Source organism: Bos taurus, chromosome 26 (genome assembly GCF_002263795.3).
Source record: "Bos taurus isolate L1 Dominette 01449 registration number 42190680 breed Hereford chromosome 26, ARS-UCD2.0, whole genome shotgun sequence".
NCBI lineage: Eukaryota > Metazoa > Chordata > Mammalia > Artiodactyla > Bovidae > Bos > Bos taurus.
Genome location: NC_037353.1, coordinates 44025852 through 44036770, shown reverse-complemented (window position 1 = coordinate 44036770; position 10919 = coordinate 44025852). Strand labels below are relative to the sequence as shown.

The 10919-nt window shown below is 53.6% G+C and overlaps 1 long non-coding RNA gene across 2 annotated transcripts; it reads left to right on the top strand.

Annotated features, from left to right (window-relative positions):
• The first annotated feature begins 3 nt into the window (after nt 1-3).
• Nucleotides 4-4176, top strand: LOC132343975 (uncharacterized). Of its 2 annotated transcripts, none has more exons than XR_009493022.1 (3): nt 4-247; nt 1752-3602; nt 3717-4176. It is a non-coding gene; the product is annotated as an uncharacterized lncRNA (long non-coding RNA). The 2 variants fall into 2 exon arrangements; XR_009493023.1 differs by lacking the exon at nt 4-247 and adding an exon at nt 254-779.
• Nucleotides 4177-10919: the final 6743 nt, after the last annotated feature.

Below are 10919 nucleotides of genomic sequence, written 5' to 3'. Positions count from 1 at the left end.
GGGGGAGTGCAAGTAGGGGGAGAAGGGGGAGGGAAGGCGGGTCCTTTGGCTTTGCCGGGCCTCACTGTTCAGTGGGGTTACTAATAGTTGCCCTGGTGGTCGGGGGGTGGCTAGGTGTGCAATTAGTGAGGATGACTCTGGCACCTGGTCGCTGAGATCGCGACAGTCCTGCCCACCAACGAGATCGGACAGTCCTGCCCACCAGCGAGATCGGGCAGCCCTGGGTGTGCGAGTGCCAAGGGACAAGGTCAGTGCCTGGGCCCAGAACGGGCCTCCACTGGAGTCTCCCTGGGCGGGGGTGGTGGTGAGGGGATCAGGGAGGGACGATTTCCCTCCCCACTCCTGGCTGTGGCCAAGCGCTGCCCACTGCCCACCCCCTTGGCTTCTGAGTCCTTCAAGGCTAGTCACCAGCTCTATAACTTCAGTCCAGGGTGGAAATCTCTACAAGTTGTAGTTTCCTCATTTAGAAATTGGAAGCTGGTGGGGAGGGAGGTGGGAGGAGAGTTCAGAATGGGGAACACATGTATACCTGTGGCGGATTCATTTTGATATATGGCAAAACCAATACAATATTGTAAAGTTAAAAAATTAAATTAAATTAAAAAAAAGAAAAGAAAAGAAATTGGAAGCCGGCTGCTGGTGGGGGCAGCGTTAGGTCCTTGGTTCTGCACCCCCCACCACCCATCTCAACCTTCTCTGGGAATTTGCAAACTCTGAAGGGTGCTGGGATGACCTGAGACTGGAAAAACATCCAGGAATCCTGGGCTCTCCGCCGACAGGTAAGTGCTATAGGTCTGGCTGGCACAAGGTTCCTTGGACCTTCCTGGGAACACGTCCTGGGATTTGGTTGTGGACCCCACTGACCCCTGGCACTGGGAAGGGGAGTGCCAGGGTAGCGGGGTGCGGGGCGGGATCCATCCCAGACTCATTAACCTCCGAGGCTATGCAGAGAGGGAGGGATTTTAGTGGTTTTGTTCGAGCGGGACCCTGAGCTGATGTTTCCCGTAGAAGGTGTCATTGCTCCTAGGATGTGAGGATACTCCTGGACTTGGATAGCCTGGGGGGTCAGGTCCTAACCTGAGTTCACTTGCCTGAGCTCTGGGTTCTGACCTGGGTTCACTTGCCTGGTGCCTGCCTCTCCCCATGGGTCTTAACTTTGATGAGTGAATAGTTTTAACAATCGCATCTTTCCTTCCCAGTTGAGGGCCAGTTCATGCTTTAGTTCTTTCATCCCTATAGCAGCGCTGCAAAACTGGTAGTACTCAGACCCACTCCCGGGAGATAGCTCGTAGACTCCTCAGGTGGGAGGTGAGGCTTCACCCCATGGAGCCTGGTGCCCAGACAGCCCCGTCCATGCAGGGGAGGGACCTGAAACTCCAGACCCCATTCACGACAATGGTGACCCTGAGGTCTCCAGCCGAGCATCTGGGGCTGTCTGGGTGGGCCTGGGTTCAGCCTGTTCTAGAGGCCGGGGGTCGGGAGTGGCAGTGTCTACCCCAGGTTCCCATGCCCCTCCCTGTCCCCCACTGGGGCCTGGCCCTCTGCGGAGGCTCTGCCTGTTTGCCCTTTAGTATAACCAGGGCTTTCTCCTGAGGTCTGGAGGAAGGTCCACCTCAAGGAGGGGGGCTCTACATCTTTGTGGGGAGGGCAGATGGAATGTGGGGAGCATTGGGGTGGCAGGAGCTGTGCCCGGCCCCACTGGCCAGAACTCTGTCTCCCAGGCCTGAGCTGTTTGCGCTTCTCACCTCCAGAGCGCGTCTGGGTCATCACGCCCCCTGCAAGCAGCCAGTCCAGGGCCCGTCTTTGACACCAGACCCCGCCCGTGGCCAGCCACTTTTCCAGAGGAAAGCACGGCCCCACAGGAGGCCCCACACCGCTCCATCACAGCTTTGAAGGTGGGAGCCAGGAGGCCAAGTCCAAATGGCATGGAGGGTAAACAGCTGAGGGCCCAGTTTGGCCTGGTCAGGAGGCTGGCCGCCTACAAAGGGACACTGTGAGGGGTGCCCGGCTGCAGAAGGGACCCATTCAGTTCCCCCTGAACGGGACTTGCCTGCTAATTAGGTGGGGAGGACCCTAGCAGTGGGTGGGCTGCAGGAAAAGTGTGGGATGGGTAAGCGGGCATGAGTAACCCTGCTGGGGGAGAGCTGCTGTTTCCGAATGGCTAGAGCTGAAAGTCCAAGCCTGGTCCTGTGCACCCACTGCCCCAGAACTGTGCGAGGTGCTGTTAAAAATGGGGATGTGCCAGCCCCGTCCCAGACCTCCCTCCTGCACTGGGTGGGGGCTTGCACTCATCATACCTCTGCTGGTGCTCGTCAGGGATCAGGCCTTTGGCACGCTGCCCCTCTGCCTGCTGCTGTCTGGGAGGTGGTGCCCCCTCCGGCTCTGGGGCGGCTGGTGGGGCTCAGGGCAGAACTCCCACACTTGTTCCTCTACTCAGCGGGCTCTGCAAATATTTCCGTGTTCTCCGTATGCTCTGCTGGGAGAGAGGGTAGGAAGCTCCAGTCCTGTCATTTCGTCTCATAGTAGGATGGTGCTGTATTATCCCCACTTCACAGGTGACAAAACCGAGGCTCCACCAGGCTGATGACTTGCTCAAGGTGACACCTGGTTCTGGCTTCTGGGGGTGGATGGAGGCTGGGAAAGTGATGTCAATTTCAGTGTGCAGCCAGGTTGGAGCCACAGCCCCCACAACCTCTTGATACCACTCCCTGTGGCCTCACTGCATGTGGGATGCACTTCAGGGCCGTCCAGGGCTCTGGGTGGGGGAGGTGAGGGAGACTGTCCTGTAAGTGCTGGTGGACAGCATGAAGACAGGCCCGGGGGGCCCGGGCTTCCTGGGAAAGGGGCCCTCTTCTCTTCCGGGAGGCCCTCCCAGGCACACAGCCCACTTCTGTGGTCCGTGTGGCAGTGGCGGCTCTGAGATTCATCTCTAGACCCTTCCGGGCATGTTTGCTGTTCCTGGGACGCCACCGACCTGTGTGCTTAAAGGTGGTTTCAGTGACTCTTGGTGGGCATCTGGTGGCTTAGTTGGAGTCACTTTGTGCCCCCGGTCTGTGCTGAGGGCACTCGTTCAGGACTTGCTAGGAGTGGGGTTAATGGATCCCAGAGGTGAGACCATGCAGGGTGTGAGCAGGGGCCTGAACAGGACACTGTAGTCCCACTAGAGGTAGTGAGTCGATCAGACAGGCCCGAGGCGTCCTGAGCAAGGGGGTCCTGGGTGACCCCCTGCCTACTTTTGGGTCCGTGGTATGGTGGTTCAGAGGCCGGGCAGGAGGCAGTGACGGACAGACGGTGGCTGGGGCTCCTGGCTCAGGTGGCCAGGGCAGCACTTGGTCTTTGGTGTTCCTTGACTGCACAGGTACGCCCTAAACCCCAGCCTCCCCCACGCCCCACCGCCCTGTTGCTGATGGGGGTCACTGGGGAGGGAGGCCTGGGGACGCCCCTGGTACAGGCTTCTCATGCTCCTGGGCAGACCCCTGCACAGAAGCCAGGGGCTCAGAGAAGTCCCATGTGAATTCCTCCTTGATCGACTGAAGCAGAGTGAAAGCAGAGCTGCCATTCCATTGTTCTCTCTCCAGGCTCAGAAGAATGTGCTCAGAAAGGTAAAAAAAAATGGGGAAGGTTTGCTTAGCTAGCAGGCTGTTCCCAGAGCAATGAGCAACTGGATTGAAAAGCGAGTTGCTGTCCCTTGAAGTCTGAAAGGTTTTTCATTCCAGAGTCTCTGGGGAAGCTGACTTCTGTGTCTGTTCCGCCCACCCGCTTCCCAGTTTCGAATGAAGGATCAATGGGAGGATAGAATTGAAGAGAGAATCTGGAAGTAAATGTGACCTCCATAACTCTAAGATCTTACTCTCGAAACTACAGACTCTGGATTTCAGCGCTGGAAGACCGTGAGGGGCACCAGGCAGCTGACACTTGCTCAGGGACACGCACCGGGCTAGTAGCAGGAGCTGAACCTGAGCCCAGGTCTTTGGACTTCCAGCTTTCTGGAGTCGGGAATCAGAGCAGAGTGTCCTGGTTTTGTGTCTCCCTTTTACACCCAGACGCTCATGTACTACCTGACATCTCCCACTCAACATGATGAAACAGGAAAGAAATTGAATTTGTTTTCTATTGCCATGTGACAGATTACCAGATTTGTTAACAAATTTGGCAGATTAAAATGCATGCATTGATTATCTGACAATTTCTGTGGGTCTGGAGGCTGGGAGGGCTTAGCTGGGTCCTGTGCTCAGGGTTGAGCAGAATCGCGGTGCTCGGGAAGACTCTCGGGAGTCCACTGGGAGAGTGACTGCATGAATGTTGAGGGTGGGCACGGGGCTGGACGCCGGGGTCTGTGACACCAGGCATAGTAGCTCAAGGCCCTGTGGCCAAGCTCATGGTCAACCTAGCAAAGGTGCAGTGGGAGTGATCCACAGCTGACTGATACAGGGCCTCTCTGCTGTGGCCTGGGTGCATTCACAGCTGAATCTTTGGTGGGGGCAGAGGGAGGGCCTGGTGTTACTATTTCTGGTCTGATTAACCCTGGTGAGTGAGGTGCTGGGAAGAGCCCTGAGCCTCCTAAGTTTGAAGGTTGAGAGGCAATGTTTTACTGCCAAGTGGGGAGTACAATCTAGCCCAGAGACCAGGCGCTGGGGGGATGAAGTTCAAAAGAGGAAAGATAAGGTAGGTTTTTCAAAGCTCAAAGACCTTGAGCTCGGTCTGTCCCTTATCAGGATCGCAGGGTCTCAGGGTGATGGCTGTCGATACCACGGGCTGGCTTGAGGGGGCTTGCTGCAAGTTGGAGATGTTGGCTGGGATCAGCAGTGCGTGGGATGTGCCTGAGTTAACACTGTGGCACTCAGCCAGGTCAGTCCTGGGCTGGGCGCGCCAGGGCCAGGCCGGGGTTTGTCATGAGCCTCAGCTAGGTTTAATTTTATGTAGAAAAATTATCAAATAAGATGGTTCTCAAATTTGAGTGTCGTGGAGCAAAGCCATGCTTATTATATAAATAAAAGGATATTCTAGCAGGCAGCTGCTTTATAAGGTCTGCAGATGGGTTCCTATGTCTTGGTGGGCCTATCTAGTCAGAGGGACACATTATGGTTTATAAAAAAAAAGTATTTATTTTTAATTGAAGCAATTTAATTGCTTTGCAATCAACATGAATCAGCATAGGTATACATCTGTCCCCTCGCTCCTGTACCTCCCCCCAACCCCGTGCTGCCCCTCTAGGTGGTCACAGAGCCCCAGTTTGTGTTCCCTGAGTCATACAGCAAATGCCCACTGGCCATCTATCTTACATATGGTAAGACGGCACATTCTCCATTCATCTCACCGCCTCCCCCTCCCCTCAGGTTCACAGCCTGTTCTCTGTGTCTGGGTGTCCACTGCTGCTCTGCAAATAGATTCATCGGTACCGTCTTTCTAGATTCCATGTATATGCGTTGATATACAATATTTGTTTTTCTCTTCCTGACTCACTTCACTCTGTATAATAGGCTCTTGTTTCATCCACCTCATTAGCACTGACTCAAATGTGTTCCTTTACATGGCTGAGTAATATTCCTTTGTGTATATGTACCACAGGTTCTTTATCCATTCATCTGTCAATGGACATCTAGGTTGCTTCCATGTCCTAGCTGTTGTAAATAGAGCTGCAATAACCACTGGGGGACATGTGTCTTTTGCAGTTATGGTTTTCTCAGGGTATAGGGCACAGGGTTTTATTACATCTGTTTTACAGATGAGGAAGCTGAGATTCTGAAAAGAGTTTCTGTGAAGGGCCCGGCAGTAACTTCAGAGGGTTCCAGCAGCAGAGTTGGGGCAGTGTCCCCTGGCCCCTCTGGGAACTCAGTGGTTCTCTGTCTTTGGAGGCCCCTGGAGAAACGTGAGAGAAGCCTTCACAGCACCTCCGCCCGGTCTGGGTGGGTCCACCACCTGCATCTTTATAACAGTCTACCAGATGCCTCTGATGTATCAGGTTGAGATCCGTTGGAACATAATTTCGATGATCAGACCCAGAAGTTTGGGGCAGTGATGAGCTGTGGACAAGCGTCGTCCACTCCCTGAGTAATGGATGATTTCATCCACAGCAGCTGCTGACACACTTGTTTTCCTGGGATGGAATCAGACCGTGCGATTGTGATTATGTGTTCTGTGACTGACCCACTGCCAACACTTGAAGTTTAGAATCCACAATTCAGCCAATTTTATTGAGTACCTACTGTGAGAGAGGCAGGGGATGCTGAGCCGGGCACCACAGAAAGCAAGCCTTGAGGCCAGGATGCTCCCCTTCGCTCTGCACCGTCTGTCTGTTCTGCTTAGAGGTGCCCAGCATGAGCAGAAAGCGGATTAGGCTTCTGGTGTTTTGCAGCACACAGAGAGCAACAGGCTTGGGGGTTGCTGGAAGGGCGGGGCATGTGCTGCTGCCTGTACTTCTGACCTCAGCAGGGCTGGTCTTCTCCACGCTTGGGTGCCTGTCTGCTCTGACACCACTGTGTGACCTGCCGTGTCTTTAGGTCTCTCCAGTCTGCATCCATCACAGCCCTCATCCCATGCATGCCAGTACATCCATTAAACAGTCTCCTCAATAGGAAAAGCTTCGATTTCCCCAGGGGCTCTGACGAGTGGCATTATTGGTGTCGATGCCTTTCCGATAGAGCTGGCGGAAGCAGCTCCTTCCTTCCAGCGCGAGAGGTGTCTCTTGTTTCTAATGATTTACTGTGCTCACAACATTGATGTTCACAAGCAAATGCATATTTATCCCGGTTCGGAAATCTGCTCCCCCGCAGTATGCACACGTGTGAAGGAAAAAACAGAAGAATCAGAGTCTGGCAGGATTTCAGAGGAAGGAGAGAGGCTGGATTCCTTGATTTCCTCTGCACACCTGCCACCTCCCCAGCTGGGCACCTTGAATCAATTTACAGATGACTGCCGAGAAAAGCTTGAGTTGGATTAATTTCAGACATTGATCAGCAATTTCTTTTTCAACCAGAGTTTGTAGGGTGCTTACAGTGCCAGGCACAGTGCCAGGGGTCAGAGGGCAAGAGCTGAGAGGAGACAGATGGCCTCTCAAGGTCAGGGGAAGAGAGAGACCAAAGCAATAAAACCTGTGAAAGTCAGGAAGAGGAGCTAGCTGGAGTATCAGGGAAGGGGCCATGGAGGAGCTGTGATGTCAGGAGAGGAGCACCAAGGATCTAGGGCATCAGGGAGGAGCAGAGCAGCTGGGCATGGGGCGGGTGCGTGGGGAAGGTGGCATTTAAATGGGGTCTTGGAGGAACTTCCCCGGTGGTCCAGGGGCCAAGACTCTGCACTTCCAACGCAGGGGGGCTGGGTTCGATCCCTGGTTGGGGAAACAGACCCCATATCCTGCAACGAAGATCGAAGATCCTGCGTGCTGCTACTAACACCCGATGCAGCCAAATAAATAAATAAGATACTAAAAAGATAAACAGGACCCTGTAGTCTGTGTAGGAGTGTGCCTGGCCTGGAGGCTTGGTGGCGGGATGTGGGTGCTGCTTCCTGGGCACAGAGCGGGAAAAGCTGATTGAAGGGCACACTGGCTGACAGCGGCCCAGGTCACCCATCTAAAGGGCACGATGGCATTCCAGAAAATAAACCCAACTGGCAAAATGTACACTTGGGTTCAGGAGTTGGAGAGAAGCGAGCAGCTTCTTCTTGCCTCCAAGGCAGAGCCTGGGGATGCAAAGTCACATTCAGTGACGTTTTTATTTTGCACACCGTGTAGGAAGTGTTGGTTCCTTCCCTGCACTCAACAAATAAATGTGAACACATATGCCAAGAATATCAGGACTTCCCTGGTGACTGAGTGGTAAAGAGTCTGCCTACCAGTGCAGGGGACAAGGGTTCAATCCCTGGTCTGGAAAGATCCCACATGCCTCAGGGCAGCTGAGCCCGAGAGCCACAACTGCTGAGCCTACATGTTGCAATGACTGCAGCCCACGTGCCCTGGAGCTGCGTGCCCTGTAACAAGAAAAGCCACCTCAATGAGAAGCCCCTGCACCACAACCAGAGAGTAACTCTTGCTTGCCTCAACTAGAGAAACCCCGTGCCCAGCAATGAAGACCCAGAGCAGCCAAAAATTAAAATAAATGAAACAATTTTTTAAAAGAGTATCAATCAGAAGGGACTGAAAATCATCAGCCTTCATGGATACCTTCTGCTTCTCTGGCCCTTAGAGTGAGCACACACTCTGAGCTACAGGAAAACCAAGTCTGACCTCTGACCAACAGGTGCCCAGCGGTGTGTGGCTTTGCATCCATGCGGTGAGGTGGTCCCCCACTGCTCTCCCAGGTGGTGGTTTGGAGTTAGACCGCCCAGGAGAGAAGCTGGAGCAAACCTGTGATGCTCTTGGCTGGTATCTGTCTCCTTGGGCAAGCCCATCGCTATCTGCAAGGCTTTCTTTTCAGCTTTCATTCCTTTGAAACAGTCTTTCTGTTGGACTAGGACTCCTGCCATCCTTGAAAGAGCCAAAGAGTTGATCACACACACCTTGATATTTTTTTAAAAAACTCTTTATTTTTAGCTGCACCGGGCCTTCACTGCTGCTCGGCTTTCCTCTAGTTGCAGTGAGCTGGGAGCCACCCTTCATGCTGTGCGTGGGCTTCTCACTTCAGTGGCTTCTCCTGCTGTGGAGCACAGGCTCTGGGGCGGGCAGGCTTCAGTAGTTGCGGCTCGTGGGCTCTCGAGCACAGGCTCAATAGTTGGGGCACACAGGCTTCGCTGCTCCACGGCACGCAGAATCTTCCCAGACCAGGGATCAAACCCGTGTCCCCCGCACGTGGGGGACATTCTTATCCACTGTGCCACCAGGAAAGTCCACCTGGGGTGTTTTGTTACTTACAGGGGGTGAGGAGAGAGGGACTCAGCCCATCTCACCTGCATGAGGACACCCGTCCACCAGCTCCCTGCCCTGTGACTTCTGCTGACAATGGCAAGCTGTCAAGGACAGCAGGGATAGATGACCGAACCTGGTCAGTTTCATGCCCCAGCTATGCCCTCAGTGTCTGAAAGGCTGAGACGTGGACTTTCTTGGCCACAGAGCATTTCTGTTTCTCCAGTGCCAGGCAGGTGGCTTGCATGTGGCTCAGCTCCGCCCCGAGCTCTCCTGGCTGTTGCACCTGTTACCTAAGTGGATCTGCTGTGTGGACAAGGGAGGGAAAACCTGACTACAGTAGATCTGTTCCTTTTTATTATAAAGTTTTACTATAAAAGCTCATTGAGATTCAATATAGGGAAAAGAAAACCCAGGAGGGCCGAAGAATCATCCATAATGCCGTCTCTCAGAGGGAACTCCTAGTGATGCGTCAGCATCTTTCCATATAGGTTTTCTGTCTCTACCCTCACATAACTATTCTTTCTAGAATTGTAACATTGTAGGTAGCACAGCCTCTGGAAGGTTCATCTGCTGACTGTGTTTGCCTGAAGAGTCCCCTCTGTGGTCCCCCTTAGACATGCAGATATAGAGCAGGCTGGTACCCAGCTGGGCATGAATCTTGAGCCTCCCAGAGAGGAGGCGTGTAGGGAGCGAAGGACCTCTGGGATGAGGCTGGGCTCCAAGTCCCCAATCCCAGGTGCCCACGATTAGAAGTTAGGGACAACTGTGGGGCTCCAATGTGGCCTCAGTCTGGTTTTAGGCTTGGGGTAGGTTCATTATGGGCTTCTCTGGTGACTCAGATGGTAAAGAATCTGCCTGCAATGCCGGATACCCAGGTTCAGTCCTTGGGTTGGGAAGATTTCCTGGAGAAGGGACGGTCTACCCACTCCGGTATTCTGGCCTGGAGAATTCCATAGACAGAGGATACAGGCCATGGGGTTGCCAAAAGTTGGACATGACCGAGTGACTAACGCTTTCACTTTCAGTTTCATTATGTCTACAGAAAACCTGTCTTGAGGAAAGGGACATCTAAACTGGAGAGCTGGGCTCCACGCTGGGGCAGAGTGTCCCTGTGGCCCCCTCTGGTCACTCTTGTCCACCAGAACACTGCTGTGGTGTTCCAGGTGACCTGAGGTCTCCGAGGGTATGGAATTCCCTTCCCTACATAGGTCCAGGTTAGTGTGGGCCGGTGGCAGGAGACGCTTGGCATGAGATAATGAAGGCGGAAGTGAAGAAGCAGCTGTATTCCTGTCCCCTGGTAGACTGGAGCACAAGGCACCTGGCAGCTCGCAGATGTCACTGCTCACCTGTGGGCTCATCTGGCTGGCAGGGGCTGCCATGACTCCTCCTTCATTCAGCTTCTGCAGCTCCCGGGCTGGTGGGTGTTTAGCTCTGTGATGAAGGGCATCAGAGTGCAGGCCACCCCCATCACCTAAGCTCGTTCTAGCCCATCCTGTAGGTCTGCTCATCCTGTTTTCCCTGACCTTCTCCACCTCACATCCACCTTCCCTTCTCCATGGCTGACTTCAGGCTGTGGCACCAGATGTAGAAGCAACAGCTCCCAGAGACAGTTTAATCAGGTCCTGCAACTGGGCAATGCCAAATCCTATAATAGGTGTATAATACATATGTGTATGATATGTATTTATATAAAACCATGTGACTTTATGATAATAAATCTTACATTCATTTTTATTATATAATTCTTGTGCCCATTTTAAAGACATAGAAGCAGAGGCCTAGGAATCCACCAGGCCACCCTCATGCCTGTGTGATGCCCACTCAGCACTGGGTATGAGGGGCCCACAAACCACTGACAAGGATGCTCTCCTCCTCGATCCAGGAGTCTCTGGTCTCTTCAGGGAAGAAGCAGGGGAGGTAGGGTGCCCCTCACCACCATCTTCTTACCCGCTCTCCTGTCTCCATTTCCTCAAAACTGTCAGTTTCCTGAGCCAGAGCTGGACCTTGGGCCAATTGCTATGAACACTCAGCAGATTAAGGAGAAGGGAGAAGGGGCGCCTTGGAGGAAGAACCGGGAGAA